Source organism: Schistocerca serialis, chromosome 3, assembly GCF_023864345.2.
Source record: "Schistocerca serialis cubense isolate TAMUIC-IGC-003099 chromosome 3, iqSchSeri2.2, whole genome shotgun sequence".
Taxonomy (NCBI): Eukaryota; Metazoa; Arthropoda; class Insecta; order Orthoptera; family Acrididae; genus Schistocerca; species Schistocerca serialis.
Genome location: NC_064640.1, coordinates 266475755 through 266502778, shown reverse-complemented (window position 1 = coordinate 266502778; position 27024 = coordinate 266475755). Strand labels below are relative to the sequence as shown.

The 27024-nt window shown below is 42.3% G+C and overlaps 1 protein-coding gene and 1 pseudogene across 1 annotated transcript in view; both read right to left on the bottom strand.

Moving 5' to 3' along the window:
* Window positions 1–27024, bottom strand: part of LOC126470780 (secreted frizzled-related protein 1-like) — a 415034-nt gene that overhangs the window by 150249 nt on the left and 237761 nt on the right. The gene's annotated exons all lie outside the window — the stretch shown is intronic.
* LOC126471862 (5S ribosomal RNA) lies at window positions 14907–15024 on the bottom strand (annotated as a pseudogene).

Genomic DNA, 27024 nt, shown 5'->3' with positions numbered 1-27024 from the left:
TGCACCATTTGCCTATGCGAATTTAAGAAATATCTCCGTCACGTTCTCGCGATTATTAGATGAACCTGTGATGAAACGTCCCGATCCTGTTTCGATTTTCTCTGTCTTTTCTATTAATAGTGCCTGGCACAGATCACAGACTTCCGAGCAATACTCAAGAATCGGTCACCCTTTTAAAAATTGCGTGTTAAGTTGTGCGAGGGGACTTCTAAATAGGATATACATGTCGCCATACGTTGAGACTAACGTTCAACGAGAGTGGCGCATTGTTAGAAGAGAGTACATGTTCTGGGCTTGCCGGGAACACATTTCTGCTGCCGTACGGATAACAGGGGCATTGCAGTGTGGGGGTGAGATGGTGCGGAAACTGTAATCGCACTACAAAGTTGAAGTACGCGGGACAGTCTAAACTGTACAAAGTCACCATTCAATTCTGGCTGTGTACGGACCATATTCAATTTCACGTCGAGCAGTACTGAAATGGTGCCAACGATTTGATCATCCTGAAGCGATGCAGTGCTTCAACAAAGGAAATAGCTTACAATACGTTAGTTCGTCCAGTCTTATTGTTCGTCTGTATGGGACCCTTACCACTTGGTCTGATTCAAAAGAGCGGAAAGGTCCAAAGAAGAGCGGAAAGATTCGTGACTGGTACATTTACCCATCGCGAGAGCGTTACAAATATCATAGAAAGTTTGAAGTGGGACACACTTGCAGATAGACGGCGCGCTAAACGGAAGGGGCTATTTACTAAATTCCGAAATCCGATCTTCACCGAGAATGTAGGACATACATTATTACCACCAATTTTCAAATCGAGCAATGATCACCAGTCAAAGAGAACGGCAATTAGAACTCGTACTGAGGCGTTCAGACAGTCGTTTTTCCATCGCTCGATCCGCGAATGGAACAGGGGGCGGGGGGAGGTTGGGGTGGGGATATGACTTTGGCGCAAGTTGTGACCTCTGCCACACACCGCTTGGTGGCTAGCAGAGTATATATGTAGATGTAGATATGTAAGACCTTCGCAGTTTACTTACTTGAGACAAGATTTTGCTGTATACATAACATCTTAGGGACCTGCATCACTGATATGTGACAAGCTGAACATGGGCTAGCCTAGAAATAAGACAGTGGACGTATGTGCTCACATCTGTCACCACGTCACTTAGTAATTTGATTGGCTATACCAAAGAGCAAGATGTACAGTAATGAAATAACAATAATGAAATACTTGTACGGCTATGATGCATATTATTGCAGAGATTTTTGTTCCTAGCCTGGATCAAGATGGAAGCTATCTTGAAAGTCTTTTCGGGTTTGCTGCCGGATCCTAAAATCAACTTGACTCGATATTTCGGCGATCCAACTGTTCGCCGAAATATCGAGTCAAGTTGATTTTAGGATCCGGCAGCAAACCCGAAAAGACTTTCAAGACTTATTACGCCGGGAAAGCCTACGTAGTCACATGGAAGCTATCGTTTAGACTTTAGCAAATGGTGGCAATATTCAGTGAAGGTTTTTTACAATAATGTTTGGGTTTTCTTTTTGATTGACTAACTCATCTAACTACACTACTGGTCATTAAAATTGCTACACCAAGACGAAAAGCACATGATAAACGGATATTCATTGGACAAATATATTATACTAGAACTGACATGTGATTACATTTTCACGCAATTTGGGTGCATAGATCCTGAGAAATCAGTACCCAGAACAACCACCTCTGGCAGTAATAAGGCCTTGATATGGCTGGGCATTGAGTCAAACTGAGCTTGGATGGCGTGTACAGGTACAGCTGCCCATGCAGCTTCAACACGATACCACAGTTCATCAAGAGTAGTGACTCGCGTATTGTGACGAGCCAGTTGCTCGGCCACCATTGACCAGAGGTTTCCAGTTGGTGAGAGATCTGGAGAATGTGCTGGCCAGGGCAGCAGTCGAACATTTTCTGTATCCAGAATGGCCTGTACAGGACCTGCAACATGCGGTCGTGCATTATCCTGATGAAATGTAGGCTTTCGCAGGGATCGAATGAAGGGTAGAGCCACGGGTCGTAACACATCTGAAATGTAACGTCCACTGTTCAAAGTGCTGTCAATGCGTACAAGAGGTGACCGAGACGTGTAACCAATGGCACCCCATACCATCACGCCGGGTGATACGCCAGTATGGCGATGACGAATACACGCTTCCAATGTGCATTCACCGCGATGTCGCCAAACACGGATGCGACCATCATGATGCTGTAAACAGAACCTGGAATCATCCGAAAAAATGACGTTTTCCCATTCGTGCACCGAGGTTCGTCGTCGAGTACACCATTGCAGGCTCTCCTGTCTGTGATGCAGCGCAAGGGTAACCGCAGCCATGGTCTCCGAGCTGATAGTCCATGCTGCTGCAAACGTCGTCGAACTGTTCGTGCAGATGGTTGTTGTCTTGCAAACGTCCCCATCTGTTGACTCAGGGATCGAGACGTGGCTGCACGACCCGTTACAGCCATGCGGATAAGATGCCTGTCATCTCGACTGCTAGTGATACGAGGCCGTTTGGATCCAGTACGGCGTTCCGTATTACCCTCCTGAACCCACCGATTTCATATTCTGCTAACAGTCATTAGATCTCGACTAACGCGAGCAGCAATGTCGCGATACAATAAACCGCAATCGCGATAGGCTATAATCCGACCTTTATCAAAGTCGGAAACGTGATGGTACGCATTTCTCCTCCTTACACGAGGCATCACAACAACGTTTCACCAGGCAATGCCGATCAACTGCTGTTTGTGTATGAGAAATCGGTTGGAAGCTTTCCTCATGTCAGCACGTTGTAGGTGTCGCCAGTGGCGCCAACCTTGTGTGAATGCTCTGAAAAGCTAATCATTTACATATCACAGCATCTTCTTCCTGTCGGTTAAATTTCGCGTCTGTAGGACGTCATCTTTGTGATGTAGTAATTTTAATGGCTAGTAATGTATAGCAGTATAGATATTCTCTCTGTCAGAACATTGTAGATGTTGCATGAAATTTTGAAAGTACACAGGTGAGCAATACGTAATGACAGAAATATCTTTCGCGTAATGTGTCATTGCCAAGTAACTTGGATCATGCATAGATAAAACTGTTACAGTATAGTACAAAAGGTAACTGAAAGAAATACGCAGTGTGACAAACGGGTATGAGACTTTTATTCCAAGACCATAATTACATTGAAGTCACTGCGATTTATAATGGTCTGGACATTACAAAATGTGGACATCGTTCTCAATAGGATGTGTGATCACCAGCGACGGCAGTGCATGCTCTGGTAACGGGGAGCTGACTAATGCTGGATGGTCGTTTGTGCATGTAGATGTGCTGCAGTACGTCTCGCCAAAGCATCCTACACGTAATCACGGGAATTAAGTCGGGGGAACGGGCTGCCCTTCCATTCGCCGAATATCCTCTCGTTCCAAGATCTCCTTCACCTGTGCTGTCCGCTGACTTCACTTCATTTCTATGGATGGCAGTAAGCGATAGCATCAAACTTCGCATATGGAGGAGCTCCTGGAACGAGATGATATTCAGTGAAGGGACTGGCCTGCCTGTTTCCAGGAGTTTAAATCCCATTGAGAACCTGTGGGATGCGCTGGGGAGGTATACTGCAGCACGTCTCCATGCGTCATAGACCATCCACCAGTTGTCAACCGCGGTGGTGGAAGAATGGAACGCCCCGCCACAAGAACTCATTACCAACCTCGTGGCCAGCAAGGGAGCACGTTGCATAGCGTGCACTGCCGTCCGTGGCGACCACATACCCCACTAACAAGGGAACCTCCCCATCGCAGCCCTCTCAGATTTAGTTATAAGTTGGCACAGTGGATAGGCCTTGAAAAACTGAACACAGATCAATCGAGAAAACAGGAAGAAGTTGTGTGGAACTATGAAAAAAATAAGCAAAATATACAAACTGAGTAGTCCATGCGGAAGATAGGCAACATCAAAGTCAATGTGAGCGCAGGAGCGCCGTGGTCCCGTGGTTAGCGTGAGCAGCTGCGGAACGAGAGGTCCTTGGTTCAAGTCGTCCTTCGAGTGACAAGTTTAATTTTTTATTTTCAGACAATTATCAAAGTTCAGGCACTCACACATAATCAACTTCGCTCTCCAAAATTCCAGGACATGTTGAGATTTGCTTGGACATATGCAGGATTTGACGGTCTACACACGGAAATATTTGAAAACGTTAAAAACATATGTTTTGACAGAGCACAGAGAAAACTGTGCGACTGTGAAACTGTTGCATTCTTTTGTTGCAGTTTATGTGACAAACTCTTATGTTTTCATCACTTCTTTGGGAGTGATTATCACATCCACAAGAAAACCTAAATCGGGCAAGGTAGAAGAATCTTTTTACCCATTCGTCAAGTGTACAAGTTAGGTGGGTCGACAACATATTCCTGTCATGTGACGCACATGCCGTCACCAGTGTCGTATAGAATATATCAGACGTGTTTTCCTGTGGAGGAATCGGTTGACCTATGACCTTGCGATCAAATGTTTTCGGATCCCATTGGAGAGGCACGTCCTTTCGTCTACTAATCGCACGGTTTTGCGGTGCGGTCGCAAAACACAGACACTAAACGTATTACAGTGAACAGACGTCAATGAACGAACCGACAGATCATAACTTTGCGAAAGTAAAGAAAGTAAACTTTTCACTCGAGGGAAGACTTGAACCTAGTACCTCTCTTTCCGTAGCTGCTCACGCTAACCACGGGACCACGGCGCTCCTGGACTCACTCTCGCCTTGCTGTTGCGTATCTTGCGCGTGGACTAGTCAGCTTGTGTACTTTGCTTATTTTTTTCATAGTTCCACTCAACTTCTTCCTGTTTTCTCGATTGATTTGTGTTCAGTTTTTCAAGGCCTATCCACTGTGCCAACTTATAACTAAATCTGCGGGGGGGGGGGGGGGGGGGCGATGGGGATGTTCCCTTGTAAGAACCAAATTCCGCCGTTTGTATTTCCCAGGGGACCATCATGAGTGACTTCAGTGTCATTATTGTCTTTGAATAAAATTGCCAAATGCGTATTTCTTTCACTTGCCTCCTGCACTATACTGTGGCAGGTCTTTGTATGTCTGGTACAAGTTTCATTGAGATATGTTACTTGGAAGTCTCACATCAGGCTAAGGTTACTTTGGTGCTTAAGTTTTGCACGCGGGTGTACATTTCGTTTAGTAACACTAGTTGATAATCCAAGATGTAGCCACAACAAACGATCCCTCAGGATAGTAAAATATGAAAACCTGACACACAGGGTCCAGGGATATTACATCTACATCTACATTTATACTCCGCAAGCCACCAAACGATGTGTGGTGGAGGGCACTTTACGTGCCACTGTCATTACCTCCCTTTCCTGTTCCAGTCGCGTATGGTTCGCGGGAAGAACGACTGCCGGAAAGACTCCGTGCGCGCTCGAATCTCTCTAATTTTACATTCGTGATCTCTCGGGAGGTATAAGTAGGGGGAAGCAATATATTCGAAACCTCATCCAGAAACGCACCCTCTCGAAACCTGGACAGCAAGCTACACCGCGATGCAGAGCCCCTCTCTTGCAGAGTCTGCCACTTGAGTTTGCTAAACATCTCCGTAACGCTATCACGCTTACCAAATAACCCTGTGACGAAACGCGCCGCTCTTCTTTGGATCTTCTCTATCTCCTCTGTCAACACGACCTGGTACGGATCCCACACTGATGAGCAATACTCAAGTATAGGTCGAACGAGTGTTTTGTAAGCCATTTCCTTCGTTAATGGACTACATTTTCTAAGGACTCTCCCAATGAATCTCAACCTGGCACCTGACCAACAATTAATTTTATATGATCATTCCACTTCAAATCGTTCCGCACGCATACGCCCAGATATTTTACAGAAATAAATGCTACCATTGTTTGTTCCCCGATATTGCTCGGGGATAAAACGTGGCCGGGGAGATGGGCCCACAACCCCCACCACCCTCTCCCTCTTAGTGCTGCGGCGAAGAAACTCTGCACTCTGCCCACTGTCATGCCAGTATCCGGTGCAGACTTGAGCCACAAACTTTACATTTTACTTTTTGAATAAAAGGTGTTCGACTATAAGAGCTACCATAGGAGAAATGCTCCTTCGGAGTACAAGAAAGGCGAATATGCTCGCGTTTAAAAGACTTTGACTGAAAAGTGTGGCATCAGCTGCTTCATTCTTCCTTCCTCAGCACCAAAAAATTTGGCATGCGAACATATTCGCGTTCTTTTTAACATGCAACTCACTTCTCACTCCCGTAAACTCCCTTAACTGTAACTCACTTGCAACCATAGGTCCATCACATACGCATCCACTTCGACTTGCACATTCAAATGGTTCAAATGGCTCTGAGCACTATGGGACTTAACTTCTGTGGTCATCAGCCTCCTAGAACTTAGAACTACTTAAACCTAACTAACCTAAGGACATCACACACATCCATGCCCGAGGCAGGATTCGAACCTGCGACCGTAGCGGTCGCGCGGTTCCAGACTGTAGCACCTGGAACCGCTCGGCCACAGCGGCCGGCTTGCCCATCCTCGCGCACTCATTCAGCCCAACTAATTGTCATTTTCTGCTTATGTCTCTCCAGCTGTCGCTGTATCCTGTCTCACAGCCACATTCTGTATCATTCTGTCCCATTACTACCGTCTCCTCTCAATGTCAGTGTCTCCCTTTTGCTCTCTTTTACTGCCACTGTCTCAGTCATTCCTTCCCACCGCTGCTGTCTCTTCTTACTGTTACAATCTCTCTTTTCCTCGTTGTCATTGTCATAGACTTTCTCTCTCCTTAGCACTGGCCCTCCTCCATTTCACCTTTTTCTTCTCTTTATTCCCCTCAGGATGGCACTGTCTCCACTCTTTTCTTAGCGCTTTTGTGTCACTGTCGACTGTGTTACACTGTCACTGCATCCCTTTCTTTCACTCACACTGCCACTGTCTCCCTTACTCTTTCCATACCACAACCACTGTCTGCTATCTTATTTATTTCTTTTCCGTCTCTTTCCCGCTGTCACAGTCTCCTTCTCTCTCAGCATAGAAAAGAGCGAATGCCATCGTATGCCAACATTTTAAAGGTGTTGATGAAGGAAGAATGAGGCAGCTGATAGACCACTTTTCAGTCAGTGTTTTAAACACGAACATATTCACCTTACTTGTGCTCCGATAGGAGCATTTTTCCGCTGGTTCCCTTCTTTGCCCTGCCAGAGTACGGTATTTCGCTCATATGAATAGAACTTTATAGATCAGTAAAATTTTGATAGTTTACGCAGGTGAAATAACGGAATACTGATTTTACACCTCAGGCCGGATTTCATGTGCACAAAAATTTTGCATGTTCTTCTGTACTACAGTAGCGGGGTTCCAGAATCCTTCTGATGACAACGGAAACAATTTACAGCATATTTTCCAAAAGGCTTTCGACACCATTCCTCACAAGCGTCTTCTAATCAAACTGCGTGCCTACGGAGTATCGCCTCAGTTGTGCAACTGGATTCGTGATTTCCTGTCAGAAAGGTCACAGTTCGTAGTAATACACGGAAAGTCATAGGGTAAAGCAGATGTAATATCCGGCGTTCCCCAAGGAAGTGTTACAGGCCCTCTATTGTTCCTGATCTATATTAACGACACAGGAGACAATCTGAGTTGCCGTCTTAGATTGTTTGCAGATGATGCTGTCATTTACCGTCTTGTAAAGTCATCAGATGGTCAAAACGACTTGCAAAATGATTTAGATAAGATATCTGCATGGTGCGAAAAGTGGCAATTGACCCTGAATAACGAAAAGTGTGAAGTTATTCACATGAGTACTAAAAGAAAAGCCGGCCGTTGTGGGCGTGCGGTTCTAGGCGCTTCAGTCTGGAACCGCGCGACCGCTACGGTCGCAGGTTCGAATCCTGCCACGGGCATGGGTGTGTGTGATGTCCTTAAATTAGTTAGGTTTAAGTAGTTCTAAGCTCTAGGGGACTGACGACCTCAGATGTTAAGTCCCATAGTGCTCAGAGCCATTTGAACCATTTGAACTAAAAGAAATCAGCCAAGTCACACAAATCTGAAGGCTGTAAATTCAGCTAAATACTTCGGGATTATAATTACAAATAACCTAAATTGGATCGTCCACATAGATAATATTGTGGGTAGAGCAAACCAAAGACTGCGATTCATTGGCCGAACACTTAGAAGGTGAAACAGGTCTACTAAAGAGACTGCTTACACCACGCTTGTCCGCCCTATTCTGGAGTATTGCTGTGCGGTGTGGGATCCGCATCAGGTGGGACTGACGGATGGCATCGAAAAAGTACAAAGAAGGGCAGCTCATTTTGTATTATCGCGAAATAGGGGAGATAGTGTCACAGACAGAATTCCGTCTGAGGACGAACGCAATACAACTGTTCCACATGGCCACCGTTCATATGAAGGCAGGCTTTAAGTACGTCTCCTCATCGATGCTCGTACACGTTCAAAACTCCCAGACGTGTTCTGAACGGACTTACAACCATCCACAATGCGTTCCCGTAGTTCATTGACACTATCAACAAGGTTGGAATACCTCGAAGCTTTTAAACATCTGTACACAAAAAAATCCCACAAGTTCATGTCGAGGGACGTGTGAGACCATGCTATTGGCGACTCACGACCGATACACTCGTTGTCAAAACGCTGTTTATCAGCACTTAGATATCCGGAATTATAATAAAATTAAACGAGGGTAGTTTAACACTTTGTAATTTACGCCTCTCTTGAGGTGTATTGAAATAAACGTAGCCTTTGAAATTAACATTGTTGTAACACTGACATGACGGCACCAGTGCATACATCGTATGGTTCATGGACCTATGTTTATTAGGATTATTTGCTTGTTTCATTTGTAACTATAATAGTCAAACAGCTTGTATAATGGAAAAGCTTTTGTAAACAAGAAAATTATGAATATTCTGTTATAATAAAGGACAATGAATAGTATTTGTATGAGAAATCCTCGCTGCAGTATGACGATGTGGCAAGGCCCGAGATAGTTTACAGTGAGACAAATCATTCATTCAGGCGGTATAGCTGGTTTCAGTTTTTCCTTCTGTGGTATGACTTTTTACTGTTGAGATATTAAAGTTGCTTTTCAGTTTCGTGAGCACTTACGCCAGTATCTTCAATTTCGACGTTGGTGGGATGACTGACAAGAGTACCGTATTTCGATCTTCCACAGCGAATCAGTTTTGTAAGACCGAATTCATTATTCCATCTTTCTCTTTGTCATCTTCTGTTTTGGTGCCAGTATGGTCACTGAGCGACTGAGTAGCTAATTATGGTCCATTTACTAACTTTACGTAACACAAAAATTTCTTAGGATTTTTGAGTCTAGTATGCAAAATTTCACTTCAGGTTTCACCGAAAACATAATCTGTTCACTTTTCTATTTCATCTCTTCTCGTGTCCACTGGTTTCTCATCTTCTTGCAACTATTTAATTGCGAATAGCTTAGAATCTCTTAGCATTACCTTTACGTTTTATTATGTTCTCAGATTTTTGTTTAAATGCAAGTTTCCTCCCAATATTCCTAAGCTAGATTGCTTGCACTTTAATTTTTTATTGTACTGTTCAGACTCGTTTTACAGCTTGATAGAACTCATTCTTCAGATGTCCCTATTAAATAATTAATACTCTTCCTCTAAATTAATATGTCTTACTTTTTACGAAAGCTTTTTTACTGTCTATTTTCTCATTAGCACTCTTCCTGTCTTCATGATTGCTTAATTTCCTGTTATTGACGTGTTATTGATCCATACTGGCGTTCTGTATGAATGAATATTTTTTAACGTAGAATTTTTGCAATTTTAGGGAGATTTTTCAAACCTCTTTTGTTAAGTGGAGTACTAAGTCAATCCTTTATAGTCTTGCTTTAATTACTGCTTTTATCCTTGCATTAGACTTCATGATTCCTTCCAGATACTCAAAATTTGTACGCTTAATGACTGTATACCACTTATCGATTCGACTCAAGATGCATCATTGGCAAAGTTGTGACACAACCCATTAATGAATCCTGTGTCCTGTTGAGCATAAAGAAACGTATTAAACAAGCTTGTACGCGGAGTACGTAACGTCAAACGAGTGTGTGGGAGTTCAGAGAAGTTGAATTAGAGCCCAGCCACAGAATAGGGAGTATACAGAATGGAAATTCAGTTGAAACCATGCGCCAAAATTTTGTGCGCATGCGCGAGTCTGCCACATTGAAACCGAGTTAATAGCTGTGCTTAATTTATTAATTGTGCATTTTAGCTGCTGGGCTCACGTACAAGTAAAAAATTGTTTGATGTACTGTAAAAATTAGAAACATATAAAGAGCAGTAGTAAGAGAAAAGACCACACAGGAAAGTAACGAGCGATTCACAGGAAGCAGCTGACAGCAGTATACGAGAAAAATGAGTTTTACGATTGTCTTGTTGTAAACCGTAAAAACTCATTAAACTGTAAAAAATACCGTATGTAAATCAAATTAAATCAACTCTTGTGGTTAGTTTTTCGGTAGAGGTTCTCTATTTCTTTTAAAAAATTAAAGATGACTTATTTCACGATTGCGCATCTTATTGGATCCTGAGGTAAATAACTGGCATATAAAACTGATTTTTGTCGTGTCTTATAGTTTCATATCGCCAACGGCCTCGCTGCAGTGGTAACACCGGTTCCCGTCAGATCACCGAAGTTGTCGGACTGGGCTAGCACTTGGATGGGTGACCATCCGGTCTGCCGAGCGCTGTTGGCAAGCGGGGTGCAAGCAGCCCTTGTGAGGCAAACTGAGGAGCTACTTGATTGAGAAGTAGTGGCTCCGGTCTCGGAAACTGACATACGGCTGGGAGAGCGGTGTGCTGACCACATGCCCCTCCATATCCGCATCCAGTGACGCCTATGGGCTGAGGATGACACGGCAGCCGGTCGGTACCATGGGGCCTTCATGGCCTGTTAGGGAGGAGCTTAGTTTAATATCAATACCCTAGAAAGGAAATATGAATAATCCGCTGAATTACAAAGTCGTATCATTAACGTTGATTTCGTTTGATTCTGGAACATTTACTGTGTTCGGATATATATGAATAACCTCGAAGAAAACGATTTATTGCCTAATAGCCAACAAGGATGCAAAATGTATCGTTCTTGTGAAACATTATTAGCTCTTTATTCACACGAAGTAATGAGTTCTGTCGATTCGGGACCTCGAATTGATTCCTTATAGCCGGCCGGTGTGGCCGAGCGGTTCTAGGCGCTACAGTCTAGAACCGGGCGACCGCTATGGCCGCAGGTTTGAATCCTGCCTCGGGCATGGCTGTTTGTGATGTCCTTAGGTTAGTTAGGTTTAAGTAGTTCTAAGTTCTAGGGGACCCATGACCTTAGAAGTTAAGTCCCATAGTGCACAGAGCCATTTGAACCATTTTTTAATTCCATATTTTTAGATTTCCAGAGATCGTTTACACCGCGTCCTCACAACTGTCTTCTCATCAAATTGCGTGCCTATAGAGTATCGTCTCAGTTGCGTGACTGGATTCGTGATTTCCTATCAGAGAGGTCACAGTTAGTAGTAACTGACGGGAAGTCGTCGAGTAAACCAGAAGTGATGTCTGTCGTTCCCCAACGAAGTGCTGTAGGCTCTCTCCTGTTTCTAACCTAAGAGGGCGCGCTGAAAAGTAACACCTCCGACTTTTTATGTGAAAACTCGTGAAGCTTTTAAATAAAGCAAATGTCATTAACATTCTACATCTTTATTCTTCATGTCCACGTGTTTGCCACCCTCTTCCGCTAGAGCGCTCCGAATTGTAGCGTGTAACATGTCGGTGTGCGACGTAACTATGTCGGCACATGAAAAATGGCGTGCCGTAATCGAGTTTCCAATTCGAAGAGTTCGTCCACACATGTAGAACCCTCTCCTTTAGCATGACAGTGCCAGACTGGACACGATCTCTGCGACATATACAACAATCCGACGCCTTGAGTTCACTGTTATAGATCATCATCGATTCAGTCTCGACTTGATCCCATACGATTTTCGTCTCTTTCCAGAACTTAAAGAACACCTTCGAGAACTTCACTGTAATAGTGATGAAGCTGTGCGAGCAGAGATGAGATTGTGGCTATGTCTACAATGTCAAACCTTCTACAGTGACGGTATCGACAAACTGGTCTCTCGTTGGGAGAAATGTATTCGTCTCCAGAGTGACAATGTTGAGGAATGAATATGAAGACGTGAAGAAGATGTTGTAGAATGTTAATAACGTTAGTTTTATTTAAAAGCTTTAAGAGCTTTGACATAAAAAAATTCGTAGGCATTACGTTTCAGCACGGCCTCGGATATAAATGATTTAGAAGACAATCCGAGCAGCCGTCTCTGATAGTTTTCAGATGATGGTGTCATTTACAGTCTAGTAAAGTCATCAGAAGATCAAAACTAATTGCCAGCTAGTATTTCAACCTAGCACCAGTGTAAGTAGACTGTTTAGGTTTTTATGTTGGTAACGCCACGTAGCGCTCTGTTTGAAAATCGCTGACTGCGCTGTGTGCAGTCTGTGGCTGTTTGGACTCATTGTTGGAATATTCGCTTGTGTAGCGTTGGGCAGTTTGATGTGAACAGCGCGTAGCGTTGCGCAGTTGGAGGTGAGCCACCAGCAGTGGTGGATGTCGGGAGAGAGATTACAGAGTTTTGAGAGGTTACTATTAGCGGTCGATCTGGACGTGTGTCCGTCAGAAAAAGGAAATTTGTAAGACTGGAGATCATGAAAGGATGGCAGTATTGGCACTCGCTGTATTGCAGTAGTTCGAATAACGAAGATTTTTGTGAGGTAAGTGATTCATGAAAGGTATAGGTTATTATTAGTCTGGGCCATTCTTTTGTAGTGATTATTGAAAGTCAGACTGTGTTGCGCTAAAAATATTGTGTGTCAGTTTAGTGATGATCAGAATAAGTAAAGACAGAACTGTCTGAGTACGTTCAGTTTTGCTCAGCTGTTTGAAAATCAAATAACCTAAGAGTTTTTTCAGCACTGTCATTTTTTACATACAAAGGGGAAGTTTCACCGGTAGAGGAAGGTAAGATACACACAGACAAGGGGAAAAAATATGGAAACACCGGGAGAAATACAAGCTTGAGCATAAGGCAGTATCTGACTGCGAACGGTCTTGTGAAATGTCCTCAAGCAGCGCTGGGTATCCGCGCGGTCTCAGGCGTCTTGTCACGGTCCGCGCGGCTTCCCCCGTCGGAGGTTCGAGTCCTCCCTAGGGCATGAGTATGTGTGTCGTCCTTAGCGTTAGTTAGTTTATGTTACATTAAATAGTGTGTAAGCTTAGGGACCAATGACGTCAGCAGTTGGTCCCATAAGGCCTCACCAAAAATTTCCAAATGTCCTCACACGTTGCAAGTATAAGTCGTGGTCATTACAGTGTCCTGTGTAGTTGTGAGTGCATAATGTTGGAGCTAAGTGAATGCCAACGTTGGCAAATTTTTGGTGTTCATATGGTGGGCATTTCCGTAACCAAGGTAGCCGAAGTGTTTGGCGTTTGAAGAGGCACCGTATCGAAAATATGTACCGCATGCAGGGAAAGCGGAAAAACGTGATTTGCTAAGTTACAATTCGAACGAAATTGTGAATAGAGTCATCGTGACAAACGGTCATTGGAAATGATTGTGACGAAAGTGGATGAAAACTGCAAAAGTCGCTGCAGAACTCGATGTCGCACCCGCGAGCCCTGTCAGCACCAAAAAAAAAAGCGAAGGGAGCTCCAAAATCTGGGAATCGCAGAGCGAACTGCCATTTCTAAATCACTCATCAATGATGCAAACATCCGTAACAGGAAAACGTGATGTCGAAGCCATAAAACGTGGCCTGTGAAGCAATGGAAGAAAGTGTTTTGGTCGGATGAGTCTCGTTTCACAGTTTCCAAATTCTGGTCGAGTTTACGTCTCAAGAATGAAACATGGAGGAGGTTCGGTGATGATTTGGGCAGCCATATCGTTGTATTACATGGGATCCATTGTTACTCTGCAAAGCTGTATTATTGCAAAGGATTATGTGACCATTCTGGCTTGTCAGGTACGTGCCATGGTACAATGTTTGTTCCCCAACGGCGAGGCTGTGATCCAAGGTAGAAGGCCCTTTGTTCACACAGCTCGCATTGTCCAGGACTGGTTTTGTGAGCACGAATATGAATCGTCGCATCACCCCTGGCTACGAGTCTCAACGTTACTGAGCCTCTGTGGTCTGCTTTGAAGAGAAGGGTGCGTCATCGCTATCTACCTCCATTATAGTTATCTGAACTTGGCACTATTTTATCAACTTTTGGATGTTGCAGTTCTTCTTATTTCTGTGTTTGCTAAGAACAAAACTACAAAGGTGTCTTGCATAAGGCGGAATTCTTCTCCAATTGGAACTATGTTTCAGGGCGAATGGAGTAAGATTACACTGGAAACAAAACAGGACCTGTGTTTATCAATTCTGCGGCGACTGGAAGCGATTTTTCATGCCAGTGATTTTTCTACATCCTATTAGGCACAGTAATGTGCTGCGTTTTAGCTGTTTCAACATTTTTCTCCGCTCGCTGTACGTCGTGTAGTGATGCGTCGTAGTGATGCAGTTCACAGGTTTGTTCTCCCTGTCAAAGACACCAGACAGCAGAGAGAGCACCCCGTAGTCAGGCCACAAGTGGCCCATCGGTACCATCCGACCGCCGTGTCATCCTCAGCTCAGGATGCGGATAGGAGGGGCGTGTGGTCAGCACACCGCTCTCCCGGTCGTTACGAAGGTTTTCTTTGACTGGAACCGCTACTATTCGGTCCAGTAGCTCCTCAGTTGGCATCACGAGGCTGAGTGGACCACGAAAGATGGCAACAGCTCATGGCGGCCCGGATGGTCACCCATCCAAGTGCCAGCCACGCCCGACAGCGCTTAACTTCGGTGATCTGACGGGAACCGGTGTATCCACTGCGGCAAGGCCGTTGCCAAAGACACCAGGCCATGGTGGTATTCCAAGTAAATATAGGTGGAATACGATGACGAATTAGCTTCTTTCCTTGTTTATATTCATCGATAACCTGCTGCGCAACGAACAGTCGTGTGTGACTGGAAAAGAGCGCAGGTCACTACTGTTTCGAAAAGGGGTAAAAGACGGATGTCCCAAACTACACATAAATATCTCTGACGTCCGTCTGTTGCAGGATGTTAGGTCACGCCTGCCGGAGTGGCCGAGCGGTTCTAGGCGCTACAGTCTGGAAGCGCGCGACCGCTACGGTCGCAGGTTCGAATCCTGCCTCGGGCATGGATGTGTGTGATGTCCTTAGGTTAGTTAGGTTTAAGTAGTTCTAAGTTCTAGGGGACTGATGACTTCAGCAGTTAAGTCCCATAGTGCTCAGAGCCATTTGAACCATTTTTTGTTAGGTCACATTCTGAGCTCCAACATTTGGAAGCTTCTGAAGGTAATGAAGCTGTTGTCAAAGAATCAGCACGGATTCAGGAAAACAACATCAGTGTGAAACACAGCTGGCTTTCTTCATATACAGTATCTTGCAAACACTAGATGCAAGTGAACAAGTGCATTCCGCCTTCCTAGATTTCGGAAAGTTGTTCGACATTGTACCACACTGCCGAGTAACAACCAAGGAAAATCATACGGAGTATCTTCACAGATATGCAGTTGGTTCGCTGAGATTTTCACTAAAGGAACCCTGTTCTGCACAGCGATTGCTCAACAAAACGAAAGGACCAGCCGACGTCACCCAAGGAAGCGTAATATGACTTATAATTTATTCCTAAATCATATCTGTCAGAGTGAGCAACACTATCAGATTGTTATCTAACGATGCTGTTGTCCACGTGAAAGTGTCGTTGTTGGACTAAGAAAATGCAGAAACACTTGGACAACGTTTCCGTTTGGTGTGACGAATAGCAGTAGCCGTTGAATGAGAATAAATACAAGATAATACTTACAACAAAGAGACAAAAAACCACTAGTGTCCTAATCCAAAATTAGTGACTGACCTCTGAAAAATGAACCTGCGAATGTTCATACAATCATTATAAGATCGTAAAAAACTGGGTTGCAATAGGAAACACATGTTAAGCAAGTATACGTGAAGCAGCATTTGTACATGCTGCTTAAGATGGGCTACCACATGTAATCATGTATTTTACGATCTGAGGACATGATTGTCTAAAAAATCGGCGGTGCATTCTCCATATGTCCTCCATTGATTTTGTGATAGGATACTAGGATACTACAATCATTGTTGTAGGTATCATCTTGCAGTTATTCTCATTCCAAGACAACTGTCATGCATCAGGCAAAACGGAAATGTAGGATTTTGCAGTGCGTGTGTTGTTCAGAAGTACGATGCAAAGCTCCCGCGGACATGCACGCATGTCCTAAGAAACTTTGCATCGTACTTCTGAACAACACAAGCACTGCAACATCGTATTTACCCGCCAACACTGGGCGAGTGACTTCATTTATAATGTCTCTCGTGTATGGGAATATACATAATATATGTACGAGAACATGTTATAGACACATGACTGACAACATATGGAAGTTTGGGGTTGGCCATAAGCTTGCACGGATAGGCTACTGCTAAGGCGACCGATGGCGATAAGCGGGAAATCCAGGTTCTAGTCCCTCTGGCACAAATTTTCACTATCGTCATTTCTTTATACAGCTGATGGTTGTCTATATTGGCAACTGCGAATACATTTCATGTAAACGAAAATGAAGCCCAAGTCTTTCTGTATTTTCTTAACAAAGGTCCAAAGACGATACTTTTGTGTAGACAACAGCATCGTCAACGAGTTGTGTGATACTGTTGTTCACTGTATCAGGTAATTTTTATGTATAATTGAGAAGTCCTATTAGCTTCCTATAGATAATTGCCTAAACAATGGAAACTGGTAATTTGCTTTATAATTTGCTATCAAATTTAATTAAAAAGTACGTCATCTTGTGTAAATGTTTAGGGGTAATACTAAGAAGCGATTTGAGTTGGGGCGAACACACAAAATCAGTATTAGGGAAGGCGAATGGAAGACAGATTTGTTGGAAGTTTTATGGGAAAATGCGATGCAACTGTAAAGGAAAGCGCGTGCGAGACACTCCTGCGATCAGTATTAGTGTATTGTTCCAGCGATTGGAGTCTTTATGAATTAGGCATGAGTACAGACATCGATGGAATTGAGAAACGCGCTGCTAGGAGTGTATCTGGTCGGTGTAGGCCATACGTAAGTGTAATAGACGCTCGGGGCTCTTCAGAGGGGGACTCTGGAAAGAACGAGACGTAGTTCTCGCGAAACCCAGCTGGGTAAATTTAGAGAAACAGTATTCGAGCAACAGCTGTGCTACCTCCACCGTATGCCTCATGTAGGGACCATGGGAAGAAGGTAAGAGAGTAAGGACACGTACAGAAGCATATAGTCACTCACTTAACAGAAAATCACTAGTTTTGGAACGAAGTACGCTTCTCCACGCACTTTACAATGGCTTATGGGGTCTATAGGGTATATATAGAAGCACGGGGTTGTTTGTTGGGTGCCTATACAGCGTAATTCGGAAGCTATTGAAAAGGCTGTATATGTAAGGATAATTGATCATTTTATATCACATAATTTGATGTCAAATGTATAGTTCGGCCTTAGAAGTCGTTTAACAACTGGAAATGCTGTATTCACTTTTCTCTGTGAGGTACTGGATGGATTAAACAAAAGGTTTCGAACGCTAGGCATATTTTTTGATTGAACTAAGACGTTTGATTGTGTTGATACAAAATATTGCTCCATAAGATGGACCAGTATGCAGTACGGGGAGTTGATCACAATTGGTTCACCTCTTACTTTAACAACAGACAGTAAAATGTCGTTATTCACAGTGTTGAGAATGGCTGTGACGTGGGATCTGATTGGGATACGGTCAAATGGGGGTGCACCAGGGATCAGTGTTGGGGCCAGTCCTGTTCCTTATTTATATAAATGATATGCCTTCTAGTATTACGGGTAATTCTAAAATATTTCTGTTTGCTGATGACACTAGCTTGGTAGTAAATGATGTTGTGTGTAACATTGGCTCTGTTTCAGATAGTGCAGTTCATGACGTAAGTTTATGGCTTGTAGAAAATAAACTAACGCTAAATCACAGCAAGACTCAGTTTTTACAGTTTCTGACACACAATTCAGCAAAACTCGACGTTTTAATTTCACAGAATGGGCATGAGATTGGTGAAACTGAACAGTTCAACTCTCTAGGTGTTCATGTAGACAGTAAACTGTCGTGGAAAGTCCACGTTCAGGATCTTGTTCAAAGACTTAATATTGCTATTTTTACTATTCGAACGGTACTTGAAGTAAGTGATCGTTCGACGCAAAAATTAGTCTACTTTGCTTATTTTCATTCGCTTATGTCGTATGGTATTTAATTTTGGGGTCACTCTTCCCATTTTCAAAAGATATTTTTGCCTCAGAGACGGGCAGTTCTGGCAATAAGTGGTATAAGTTCGCGAACCTCTTCTCGACCCCTGTTCACTAGTCTCACATTGGCCTCTCAATATATATTTTCTTTACTGTCGTTTCTTGTTAACAATATCAACTTATTCCCAAAAATTAGCAGCGCTCACTCAGTTAAAACTCGGCTGAAATCCAATCTGCATTTGGATAGCACTTCCTTAACTCCTGTTCAGAAAGGTGTGCAGTATACTGCTGCATCCATTTTCAATAAGCTACCACAAGAATCCAAAAATCTTAGCAGTAATCCACGCGCTTTCAATTGAAGCTGAAGAGTTTCCTCATGAGTCAATCCTTCTATTCTGTTGAGTAGTTCCTTGAAAAATTAAGCTAATTCGCATGTTATATGGATGATTTCGTTTACTTAAAGTTATGGCTTGACTTTTTTTTGGGTTCATAAACATTTCATTTTATCTGTTATTACTTTTATGCTGTAATTTCATCTACTGACACGTTCCATGACCTTGGAGATTTGCTTCTCAATTTGGTCCTACGGAACTAGAAGTGTAAATAAATAAGTAAATATTGAATTTAACTGATGAGAGAAGAAGATATAAAAATGCAACAAAGGAAGCAGACGAAAGAGAAGACAGACTTCTAGGAAATTAAACGGGTAGAAAGTGCAAATTGTCTAAGAAGGAATGGCGAGAGGACAAATGCCGGACTGTAGAAGCTTTCATAAGAAAAGGGAACTACATATCATCTATAAGAATATCAAAGAGAACATTGGAGAAAACAGAAACAGCTGTGTGAATATCAAGAGCTCAGATTGGAAACCAGTATTAAGGAAAGAAGGGAGAGCTGAACGGTTGGAGGTACATATAAAGGAGTTATATAAGAGAAATGAACTTGAAGGCAATATTATAGAAAGGGAAGAGGAAGGAGATAAAGATTAGATAGGAGATATGACACTGCGAGAAGAATTTGACAGAACACAGAAAGATATAAGACGACATAAAGCCCCCAATGTAGACAACATTCCCTCAGCACTGATGATATCCTTGGGAGATACAGCCATGACAAAACTATTCCACCTGGTGTGAAGGACATACAGTGTGAGACGGTGGAAATGTAAGGAGCAGTGAAACGAAAACGTGACACAGGGAAAAAAGAAAGTAAAACGTTTATTATTTCAAAAATAATCGTCATAACTGCTAATACATTTATCCTATTGTGAGACAAGACCGCCAGTGTCTTCATGGAAAAACGTTTGTGGTTGTCTATGGAACCATGTCGCCCGAACACATGTTACCAAGGTTGTTTCGACTACGCTGAAGAAATTTTGCTGGAAAGCCCTCCATACATCCCGATCTCTCCATATGCGATTTCCACATTTTTGGTGCCCTGAAGAAAGACGTACTGAAACTTCTTTCTTAAAAATTTTACTTAAACTGCTGAGTGAAATTGAATGCAAGTGAACCTACTTTCTCTTTACTTATTCTTATAATGTCAGTACTGATCCACAATATTCTAGCGCAACGCAATCTGACTGCTCAAAAAAGGATAACCAGACTTCAAATAATTAATTCAGAAGAATGGCCCTGAATGAAAAGAAATCTTAACAATAACCTATACATTTCATTAAGCACTTACCTCAGAAAAATCTTCATTACGCGAACTACTGCAATACAGCGAGCGTCAATACTGCCAGCTAAATAAAAAATTCTAACTACTAATAGGCATGTGGTTAGCAGAGGAAAGATTTTGTTGCAAACCAAATAATATATTTTTTACCTTAATAATGTGACACCCGGTTCAGACACAAACATAAATCGTCATTGACGTCCATTACAAAGGTATGTAATCATGAATGATATTCAATCTCCAGGTCGAACATGTACAGATCGTTAGCCTACACTAACACTTCAGACCTCTACCCTCCATCAATGCTGACTTCTCACATCTAACATCCATCACTGCTGGCCGTTCACCTCCAACTGCCCAACAGCTGCTGGCGACTAATTTCCAACTGCCCAACACTACTGGTGATTAACTTCCAATAACGAGTCCGACCAGCCACAGCGTCTCTTACAAAGAAAGCGCAGTCAGAGATCCAATGCAAAGCGCTACACAGCGCTGCCAGCACAGAAGCAGCCCATTTGAATTAATTATTTGAAGTCTGGTTATCCTTTTTTGAGCAGTCAGATTGCGTTGCGCTAGGATACTGTGTACCCGTGATGATATGATAAGAATAACTAAAGAGAAAGTAGGTTCACTTGCATTCTATTTCAGTCAGCAGTTTAAGTAAAAGTTTAAATAAAGAAGTTTCAATACGTGACCGTAAGTTTGCTTCGGACGAAGAGGTGCACGCCTGGGTACAATCACGATGCCGTAGGTAACAGCAAACATTTTTCTATGAAGCCATTGACTGTCTTGTCCCACAGTAGGATAAATGTGTTAACAGTTTTGGCGATTGGTTTTGAAATAACAAACATTTTATTTATTTTTTCTATCTGCCTTATTTTCGTTTCACTGCCGTTTATACTTTCAGACTTCAAGAGGAATGTAATAATTACAGTCCCAGGAAAGCAGGAGATGACAGGTGTGCCTAATACCGAACTATCAGTTTAATAAATAACACTTGAAAAATACCAATACGAATTATTCTCAGGAGAATGGAAAAAATGGTAGAAGCCGATCTCGAGGGAGACCAGTCTAGGTTCCGGAAAAACGTTCGAATACGAGAGGCAATACTGATCCTACGAATTATCTTAGAGTATAGATTAAAGAAAGATGAACCTTCGTTTATAGCTTTCGTAGACATAGAGAAAGCTTTTGACAGTGTTGCCTGGAATACATTGTTTGAAATTCTGAAGGTAACAAGGGTAAAATATAGGGAGCGAAAGGTTATGCACAACTTTTACAGAAACCAGACGGTCGAGCCAAAGAGCATGAAAGGCAAGCAGTGGCTGGGAAGGGAGTGAAACAGGTTTTACAGGAAGCCAAAGAAAAATTTAGAAAAGGAATTGAAATTCAGGTGGAAGAAATGAAAACTTTGAGGTTTGCCGATGATGTAATTCTGTCAGAGACAGTAAAGAACTCTGAAGTGCAGTTGAATGGAATGGACAGTGTCTTGAAAGAATGATATGAGATGAACATTAAGAAAAGGAAATCAAAGGTAATGGAATGTAGTCGAATTAATTTAGAGGATGCAGAGGTAGCTAGATTAGGAAATGAGAGATTAAAAGTATTGATAATTTTCAAGAAAGATAGCCGTTCTCTAACGGTTTATATCGAACGTTCGTCTCGATGTCGACAACACAACTCTGATGGCGGAAATTATGGTAAATGGTTAGTCCGTTGCCAGGGGAACATACTTTATCATTTTAGGTTGTCAGTGACAATGAGTGAAAGCGTTACATTTTCGAGTGCCGCTGATCTCACATGGCGAAATGTAATTTCTCGGTTATGTAGTGTGGAAAGTAGTTTGAAATGTTGTTGGTACTTCGGATTGCTTCAAAATGAGGATAGCTGGAACTGTGTAGAATGAAAGAAGAGGGTGCTGATTTTCCTTTGCAATTGTACTGCGCACATTGTCACAAGAGTCACACAGCACCTTAAAGAAAGAAGTATTTCAACATGAATTTGTGAATCATTTTGTTGAATTTGTACCATAAAATGACTCACCCGTCCACTCACAGGACATCAAACAGTTGTCGAAATCTGTCAAATCGTCGATAAAAAGAGAAGGGCGTCCAGGAGGTGGGGACGAACTCTGCTTCTTCCAGTACCTATATTTCCACAAAATGAGGTTGCCTGGAAAAATTGGCTCTCCTGATACTCTCCACATATATCTGACTGACATAACAAGCTGGTGGTAAATACGAGAAATAGTGCATGAAAAAGACGTGGCCGACGATTAAAGTAAGTTACTACATTCGTTTGCAACTAATCGTAATTCAATAATCGTTCGTCTTTTGTCGTTGCTCTGCTGAACGCTGTGAACGGTATCCATAACTCGCGCCACCACAGTCGGTGTGGTCGACATGAGTCGCATGTTCGATATGTATCGTTAGGGATCCGCGCGTTCCATAGGCAATAATTCTTGGAAATTACCAAAGTAGTAGATGCGCTTTGCTGTTTTGGCAGTAAAGTAACAGACTATGGCTGAAGTAGGTAGGGTATAAAATATAGACTGCCAATTAAGAACAGGATTTCTGAGGAAGAGAAATTTGTTAACATTGAATATAAATTTAAATGTTAGGGAGTCTTTCCTGAAGGTATGTGTTAGGAGTGTAGCCTTGTACGCAAGTCAAACGTGGAAGATAAGCAGTTCAGACAAGAAGAGAACAGAAGCTTTAGAAACGTAGCGATGTAGTGTTACAGAAGAATGCTGAAGATTAGATGTGTAGATTGTGTAACTAATGAGGAGGTTCTGAATCAAATTGGGAAGCAAAGAAATTTTTGGCATAACTTGACTAAAAGAAGGGATTGGTTGATAGGACACATTCAAGGACATTAGAGAATCGTCAATTTACTATTGGAGGAAAGTGTGTGTGTGTGTGTGTGTGAGTGTGTGTGTGTGTAGGGTTGGGGGGGGGGGGGGAGGAAGAGGGGGGAATTACAGAGCCAAGATAAGAGTACAGCAAGCAGGTTCAAAGAGACGTGGACTGCAGTAGTTATGAGGAGATGAAGTGGCTTGCACGGAACAGAGTAGCTTGGAGAACTACATGAGACCAGTCTTTGTGCTGGAGACGAAGATGACAGTAATACTAACAACAAAAACATCTGTACCTTGTACTACCTAAGCGCGATATTATTACACTTGGCCTTCTGCGGCCGTTATCGGAAACACGAGGTATCGTTACAGTAAAAAACTGCAGTGGTGACAAAGGGAAATGCTGTCAGATCAGTTGTGCATATAGTATCAAGTGGTTCAGTCTGTCCTCATCAAATATCGTCAGTAGCGCAGTACGGTATTCATAATCATGAACATCCCTTAGAGTGGAAAACAGAGGAAGATGTCGTGAAAGTGGACACATTCAGATGAAAAAGAGCTGTACAATTTTGCCAGGAGGGGAAAAACCAGAATCATGTACTTCTAGAGAAAGCAGTCCTGCATGTGGCCAAAATGGTACCGAAGTCAGAAAGAACAGTAATATACATTTTGAAAAACTTTAAGAGAACGAAAGAAACTAGGGAAAAAGTTAAAACTCCTGGAAAACAAAGGCGCTCTAGAAAAGTAGTTTCTCTACATGACTGATAAAGTACTTATTCGAAGAAACCTTTGGAGTATTGTGAGGAAAAGAGCGTCATCACAACGTTAAAAAAGATGCTTTTATTTCGAAAACGGATATGAATTTTACGGGAGAAAAGGAAACATTACGGAAGATTAGGAAGAGGTGGGATTTTGTTTCAAAAAATGGGGAAATAAAAGAACTATCGTAACAGAACCTTCAGACATAGTAGCAAATCGTGCGGAATACTTGAGAGCAATCAGAAGTAATGGAAAGGGACGAAATAAACCAGTGGTATTCTCTATCAAAACGTGGGTGTATACGCATTATACAATGAACATTATACCATGAGGAAGTTCCGGATGTAATAAGTAATAACAGTGCTGGCCAAAGAACTACTGTTGTCCACGCTGGATGCGAAATGGGTTTCATAGGAGGAACAAAGTTAATCTATGATCTTAAACGTAAATACCGAGATTATCACGATGGTAAGAATGGAGATAATTATCACAAATGGTTAGAAGAGAAACTGATTCCTAGCACCCAGCTAGTAGTATCGCTGTTCTTGATAACGCTACGTATTGTACGGTTCAGATTGATACAGCCCGCACTGCTGCAACTCGCAAGAAGGATATAATGGAATGGGTTATTCAGAAGATCAGTTTTAAACCCAGCTTAAAAAGGAATGAACTTTTACAAATTGTTCCTTATAATAAGCCAAAGCCAGTTTTTAAAAGAAATGCTGTTTTAAAGAGTAAGTGACATACTGTTCTCAGTCTCCCTATTCGAACCCTATAGAGCTAATCTGAATAAAATTAAATAAAAAAATTACAGAAGAAACGCTTCTTGCATTAGTTTAAATGCCCTAAAACAAATATTGAAAGAGTCTTTATTTAAGATAACTCAAAATGATTGGTCAAAAGCTTGCGAATAAGTAAAAGGAATTGAAAATGAACATTGGCGCAGACATGGGTTAACGGAAGATGCAATAGATATAATAATCGATGTTGGTCTGGAGAGTGAAGATGAATATGCAGCACATGACGACGATAGTGATATGGAAACTGACACGGCAGATGAAACTGAAACGGATTCGAATGAAACAGTTTGCACCACATGAAGAACTTGGCGCCTATCGTGCTGATCATGATAAGCTGACCGAAGCTCCATCACTCACAGGTGCGTAGTATTATGGTTTAGTAATACCTTGGCAGAATTGTTTTGATGTGGATTCGTTAATGTAAACATTCGTGTGTGAACAGTTGTAAATGTTACACTGAACAGTTTAAGTACACAGTTACGAATTCCGAATAATAAAGGCAAAACAATGAACGAGATTCAAAAGGCAGTGGAGAAATAACTTTAAAAAAAGCTAATGGAAAATGAGACGTCATAATGCCTCTAAAGTCGCTTCATAGAGCTTTACATAGCAAGTAGGCATTAACATTTTCAAGGGACTTCTACATTCATAACGTCGCCTTTTGTGAGTAGCTGTCTAAAAGGACTACCATAAATCCACTCGCTATTTGTCACAGGTAAAATCCAGGATTGAACACACAAATATATCAGTGGAGAACGTCATAAATATCAAACCGCATCTGTATTAATTAAAGACAAACCAGGAGATACCGAATCAGGCATATTCCAAATAAAAGAAAGTCTCTGTTGCATTATTTATTGATTAATAACCCGTTCCTCGCTCATAGCGCATCATCAAATTGACTTCAAAAGGCAGCGGAGGCTCATTAGTCAGAATCAAACGATGGAATTAAGAGCGCGAAACGAGTTATTAATCAATAAATATTGCAAAGAGACTGGTTTTTATTTGGAACGTGGAACAACTGTTGCTGTAGCAGGTCAGAGCAGAATGGAACAATTTGTACGAAACTGGTATGCCGTGTTGACAAAATAAAAATAAAAATATATATCGTAACTGATTGCTGTTTACTTCTTTATGTTTGGAGTTATGTTCTGACCACAGCAATATGGTGTGCACAAGAACAGATAATCAAACCTGGGAATAACGCCCATGACGTATTGTTATATACGTGATCAATGTGACAAATACACTGCTAGCCACTAAACTTGCAACACCATGATGGCGGTATGCAGAAGACGCGAAACTGGCACAAAGTGAACTGCATGCTTGGATATGCAGTTGATTAGCATTTCAACACAGCTGCAAAAAGAAGGTAGCAGTAACGCCATATGTCTTATTTACATAAGGAAAGTTTACGCAACAGGTTTCTCATTCAGAAACGCCATCTGAATGTTGATTCCCTTCACTTGATAGATACATGCTTCCATCTATGAGGTAGGCGGCCATTCAGAATTCGCACCTAACGAATTATGGAAAGTCTTGGTCGCGTTCATCAAGGCATAGCTCTGTCTCCGCTGCTCTTTGTTACCGTAATGGATACCATAATGCTCGAATTACCGTGGAGAGTGCTATAAGCTGATGATGTGATGCTTGCGACGGATACCATGGAAGGTCTTGAAACTCAAATCCAAAAATCCACAAAGTTTATCCTCCGTTTAAACACCCACAAGACTGAGTACGTCGAAACGATTCCATATCCTGAAACTATACAAATTAATGGAGCTCCGCGAACCAAGGTGGACTCATTTCGATATCTAGGTTCCCGATTACAGAGTGGCAGCTACATGTGTCAATGGGGATGTACGAGCAAGAATCAAAGCAACCTGAATGAGACTCAGAGGTGTCACTGGTATTCTCTGTGATAAGAAAACACGTACTCACCTATGGTCAAATATATACCGCAGAATGGTGAGACCCGTTGCATTATGTAGTATTGGGTGTTGGCCCGCACCTAGAGGTGATAAGTACTCATTACACGTCATGGTAATGCGGTTGCTGAGAAGATCATTAGGCATTTCCCTTCTCGACAACATCAATGATACAACAATCTAACTACCAACTATATCGAGTGACTCCAATCAAAGAGAAAAAGCACATCATACGGGCACCATCCACTTCAGATATCAGCTCAGTCTATGATCTCATTTTTGAAGGCGGGAGACAACGTGGAAGACCTAAATTACGGTGACTATACTCTATAAACGCAGATCTGAAATCAAGAAGCCTAAATCCAAAGGAAGCGTTGGACCAATAGAAACGGCGTGTGCGTTGACCAAAAAACGGACACCGCTCCAATTCGAAGGCGCTAAGAAGAAGAAGAAGAAGTTGATGATGATGAAAATAGATATATAAAGCCTAGTGACAAATTGATTGAACATAGAGAGCAGTAGTGGTGAGAAAAACAAAG